The 6006-nt window shown below is 42.2% G+C and overlaps 1 pseudogene; it reads left to right on the top strand.

The window, feature by feature from the left end:
* The first annotated feature begins 151 nt into the window (after positions 1–151).
* On the top strand, positions 152–5093 carry LOC129634746 (protein FAM136A-like; annotated as a pseudogene).
* Positions 5094–6006: the final 913 nt, after the last annotated feature.

Here is a 6006-nt window from a genome sequence, read left to right as displayed (position 1 = left end):
TGCCATTTCATGATTTTTTAGAAATCTGGCTCTGCCATTTATGTGGTGTTTCCTAGAGCAGGCCATTCCTTCTCTCAAGGCTTCAGGTTCCTGGCCTACAGAAATGCAGGGCAGCACAAATTGCTCCTAGTCAAGGAGTGCATCAGCAGGTCTGGAGCATCCACAGTGGTAAACCAGGCAGCAGCTAAAAAGAGTGGGGATCTTCTCCATGTATTGACATGTAATCTTCAAGACCTGCAGTTTAAAAGGATGTTATAAGCTATGTCTCCTTTAATTCCTCCTTGCCTAAAAATAACAAGTGATATCAGAAGCTGTAGCCTGGGATCCTGTGGATGGAAGATGGTTCATCATCCGTTGCTCTGTTTTAGGGTAGTGAGTAGGTTTACACACCAAACACCCTTCTTTTTAAGTTAGTGCTAAGCCAGCTAAGAAGAGCAAAGAGGCTGAACCTTTTCTCAGCCAGGTTCTAGTCAGGAGCCAGAAACCATGTCAGTTATTTTAACAAAAAATTTGCAGAGAATTTTTCGCTAGATCTATCTAAGTAAAAAGGCAAAAAGAGAAAGCTAAGGTATCATGGAGGTAGTGACTGTGAGGAGGAGCTACCACCCACGACTGGAGGAGCTGAGAGAGAATCTGGCCTCATTGTGGATGTTTGGCCACCGACGGATTTCAAGCTCTGCCCACATTTTGCCTTGCATCTGGACAAGCTGAAAAGAAATTCCAAGCACAGCGTCTCAGCTTTCAAGATGACCAGGTTTATGCCAACCCTGACCTTTTCAGTTGTACTGGAATCCTCACGCCTAACCACAATAAAAACCAGAGCCACTCACCCCTCCTTTATCAAGGCAAACCAACTGGCTTTGGTACCTATCCTGCTGTCCCCACAGACCCTCATTATGTGAATAATAAACTTTCATAACCTTTTGATATGTTGTGATGTCATTAGTTTCAACATCTGAACCAGTTTGAGATGGTGGTATTGTATTGATTCCACCTCTACAGGGCAAGCTACAAAGCAGGAACCAAGAGGAGTGGTTTGAATTGTTAAAAGATTAGGTAGACATTGCATGTGAACCCCTGTGGGACTGAATTCAGACCTGTGAGAAGGAGAGCACAGCTGGGCCGGACTCTACTGCTACTACCAGAAGGAATTGCCGCAGAAGGAAGATGCATTGGGAACAGAAAGCATTGCCCACAAAAAGCAAGAAGGAACAAGTCTCCTCTTCCTCCTATGTTAGGATTCACCAGAGGATAAGAATCAATAGGATATGTGTGTGTGTGTATATAAATAGAATAAAATTGGCTCATGTGGTCCAAAATTCACTGAGTGGGCCAGCAGGTTGGAGATCCAGGAGAGCCCATATTCCAGTTCCGCCCAAAGGCTGTTTGCAGTAGAACCTGAAAGAGCTGATGTTGCGGGTGAAGTCGGTAGAGAGTCTGCTAGAGTATTCTTGGTTGCCTGGGAAGGCCAGTCTTTGTTTTATTCCAGCATTCAACTGATAAGAACAGGCCTCTCCACATTATGGACAGTAATCTGCTTTACTTACACAGCCCACCAATTTAAGTGTTAATCGCATCCAAAAAAACACCCTTACAGAGTAATATCTGACCAAATGTTTGTGGCCCAGACAAGCTGGCACACAAAATGAATCATCATATCCTCCAGTATTGAAGCTTCTCACTCATACTCATTGATTGCAGAACCTAATGAAACCAGCAGGCAAGGCAGAGACGTGGATTGCAGAATTCCAATCCCGTCATCACAGAGCATCTCTAGAAGGGCAGGTTTGAAGCAGAAAGATAATAAGCTAATAAATGATGCAACTTTGCTGAAGTATTTTTAAAATTCCTAGGATATTTGACTTAAAATTTTGAGGCTGATAATACTTGTTGAAGAGATTTTGTGTTAAATTGTAGACAGTTGGTCACTTAAAGGTGTGAATTATGTCATCAGTTGGTTTTACCCATCGACGTAATAGCTGTTGACTGACCTTATCTTGCTGTAATGAACTTAATGAAAGTCTCAGGAAGAATTTCTCAAAATTAAGAACACAGTTAAGAGTATTCCTCTTCATGAACAGTTATTTTACAAGATTCAATCAATTAATAAATTTAATAAGGGAAATCTGTGACTTTAACCGGAGAAGGCATTGGCACCCGACTCCAGTACTCTTGCCTGGAAAATCCCATGGACGGAGGAGCCTGGTGGGCTGCAGTCCATGGGGTCGCTAAGAGTCAGACACGACTGAGCGACTTCCCTTTCACTTCACTTTCATGCATTGGAGAAGGAAATGGCAACCCACTCCAGTGTTCTTGCCTGGAGAATCCCAGGGACGTGGGAGCCTGGTGGGCTGCCATCTATGGGGTCACACAGAGTCGGACACGACTGAAGCGACTTAGCAGCAGCAGCAGCAGCAGCAGTGACTTTAACAAAACACAACACGGAATCCAGATTTGCCTCAAATGGAGCAGTGACCTGGATAAGACCCCAACAGAGCACAGGGGAAACCAGACAGTGGAGTCCTAGAACCAATTAAAAAGGCAAAAAGGCAAGGATGCTTCCATTTACATTCATGATTGAGCTATCTTTGATGCCCAAATGACCTGGGAGCACATCAGTTCATGCCTTTCACTATTAAATCTGTATTAAATCTTTCACTATTAAATCACTATTAAAGGCAAGGAGAACGTGTGCATCTAGGTGTACTGGTTAAGATTCATAGGATATTAATGTGGTTTCAATAGATGGTTCCTTTTGGTGTGAATTAAAGAATCTGATAAATATATTGAATAGAGGTAGAAAAAATTGGTCTAAGTATGGATGTTTTCCCTCTGCAACTTAAGATTTGAATGAGAGCAGAAAACAGACTGCCTTCAGATACATCATTGTGGCTTATTTAAAATGGCCATGGAAGATTCTCCCTTGGTGAGAGTCAGTCCAAGGAGGCATTACGTATATAGAACAATACTAAGTACTGACATCAGCAATCCAAGAGAAATGTGCTTTTAGAGTCAAGCAGACATTTCCACATAATAGTTGGACACATGAATCTTATTCATGTAGAAGTATAAAGTTGTTGGGAAAATCCACAGGTTTTCCTTCTTGGTCCATTTACAATTAATTATATACATTTAAATGTTCTATCATCAGATCCACAGCTGAGAAGCTTATTCTGTCAAGCTGCAGTCTAATGTGAACATAAGCAGGAACTTCTATGTCTTAAGGCTGATTCATGTGAACATATGGCAAAAACCACCACAATATTGTAATTAGCCTTCAATTAAATTAAAAAGTCATGTGAGAAAAAAAGAAATAGAAGGTATATATAAGCAGAAAGTCTAGTCTGTGTGCGGGAGTCCACGTGGGCGCCGGCGCAGCCAGAACAGTGCGGGTCACCATGGAGCTGCAGCAGCTCCGAGTGCAGGAGGCGGTGGACTCCATGGTGAAGAGTCTGGAGAGGGAAAATATCTGGAAGATGCAGGGCCTCATGCTCCAGTGCAGCGCTGGCTGTTGCAAAGACAGCCAGGCGTCCATGCAGCAAGTGCACCAGTGCGTTGAGCACTGCCATGCACCTCTGGCTCAAGCCCAGGCCCTGGTGACCAGCGGGTTGGAGAAGTTCCAGGACGCCTGGCCCGGCACACCACATGCTGCAGTGACAAGGCCAAAGATTCAATAGATGTGGGGAGTGAGGAGCTTCAGGTGAGCCGCGGCTGGAGACCTGCGCGACCAAGTGTGTGGATGATCATGTGAACCTCATCCCGACCATGACCAGGAAGGTGAAGGAATCTCTCTCATCCATTAGGAAATAGCTGTCTGCTAGTGGCCATCAGGGGTGAGGGCAGGAATCGATTTAAAAAGAGGAATGGGGATTTGGGTCTTTTAAGGAAAGTTGATGAATGAGGAAATTAAGGATGGCAGCAAGTCTAAGGCCTGTATTTCTTTGCTCTGAACGCTGCTTCCTTTGTGTTTCAATCCTAGAAAGGGAAGTGGAAAAACAACTAAAGTTTGGGTCACAGATAGCTCAGGAGGTTTTTTGTGAGCCTGAATTTCATGTGGCAAGTGCTTCTGTTGGTAATAGGGAGTCTCCCTTGTACCACACCAGGGCCCAGATTCTCTTACTGTACAGATACCAAGAGGCTGGCAGGTTCATCTAACCTGCTTATGGTCTAGTGGAATATGAGAAGAGGTGTTTCTGTTTGTTGCCCACCTGCTGTTTACCAGAAGGATCACTACAACTTTTCCCACAAATTAATAAAACCCACGCAGTCACTAATTTAGAAAGGGACAGGGGGTTTCTAGGGATTTTGTTTTGCTTGGTTTTGTTTCATAAACAAGGGCATGATGTTAATTTAAGATGTAAAGTTGGGAGAGGCAGTTTGGATAAAAACTTCGAAAGGGTCCCTGCAGATACTCATTTCTGACCATCAAGATGTGGCTGTGTATTTCTTAAAATTTTCACACTACATTTTTCAGCTTGGAGACCCTGCAAAAATATAAGAAGTGGTATCACACGGGTAAAGGAAGCAAGTGTTCCCTTTCACTAGCAGCCATGGTGAGCCCTGGGGCTGCCTGCAGCAACGTCAGCCAAGCGACAAGAGAGTCTTAGAGTGACACTCACCCTTGAAGGGAAACGGGATTTTGACAGCGTTCTATGCTCATATTCAGGAATGAACAGTGAAAGAGGAAGAGTTAGCTGCTTAATTAAGAGGGTTGTGAAGTACAGGCTTTGGAAAAATCTGGTTTTCATGAAACAGAATGAAAGCCTAAACCCAGTGGTGCTCCCTTTGCCCCCTGAAATAACAGAGCTTTACTGAGACAATCCCCTGGCAACAGAAGTCAAGGGAGGAAAAGTAACAATTGAGGGGTGAGCTTTAGCTCCTTTAGAGCGATAAAGGGACTTCTCTATGTTACCAAACACCACTTTTGCCAGGGCCTTTGGTACATGTGTCATTCTTGTCCCAGTTCTGGCACCTTATCATTGTGATAAGGACCTTGGGTTTTTACCAACTTATTACTTGATAATATTGTCTATTTGCTGTTTCAAGACTGTGATATATTTTCCTAGTGGTTTGGTTTTAAAAATAAATAAGACTTAATTTTCTTCCAAAAAAAAAAAAGAAAGTCTAGTTGGAGTCCTGAGAGCAAGCTCGGTGCTGCAATATCATCAGAAGGAGCTATTTCAGGTAAGTAGAAAGTCTTACTACTATGATTTTACCTCTATGATTTGGATTGTAGAATGTCCCAACTGGTAAGCCTTGGTTGCTAGTACTAGAGTAATCCAGTGTATAATAACAGTTGGTGTTTTCCTGTCTTCAAATGTCTTGTTCACACACTGAAGCTTCAGTCCTAGGATGACTTGTCACTTATCATTGGTCACAGTAGTTGGAGTAATCATTCATTTGTCCATTCATTCATTCATGGGAACATTTTTAATTGAGTCAACATTGGTTTGTAGCCTAAGTTTCATGTGTACATCACTGTAATTCTACTTTTGTATACACTACAGCATGCTCACCACCAAAAGTCTAGTTTTGATCCACCATACAATTGATCCCTTTTACCCTTTTCACCCTTACCCTCTGATAACCACCAACTTATTCTTTGTATCTGTTTTTATTCTTGTTTTTTATATTCTGTGTATGAATAAAATTGTATTTTGTTTTTCTCCATCTGACTTATTTCACTTAGTGTAATACCCTTAAAGTCCATTCTGTCACAGATGGCAAGATTTCATCTTTCTATGACTGAATAACATTTCCATTGTATATATACACCACATCTTTATCCTTTATCCACATCTTTATATATAATATACAACATACCCTTGTGTTGATGGGTACACTTCAGTTGTTGCCACATCTTGCTTATTGTATATGCTGTGGCAGTGAACATAGGGTGCATTTTATCTTTTCAAAATTATATTTCCATATTCTTTGGATAAGTCCCAGAAGCAGAACTGGATCATACGGTAATTCTAATAATATACTGAGGAATTGCCATGTTGT

The sequence above is a fragment of the Bubalus kerabau genome, chromosome 20 (genome assembly GCF_029407905.1).
Source record: "Bubalus kerabau isolate K-KA32 ecotype Philippines breed swamp buffalo chromosome 20, PCC_UOA_SB_1v2, whole genome shotgun sequence".
NCBI lineage: Eukaryota > Metazoa > Chordata > Mammalia > Artiodactyla > Bovidae > Bubalus > Bubalus kerabau.
Note: the sequence above shows the minus strand (reverse complement) of the source record. Positions and strands in the feature narration are given on the sequence as shown.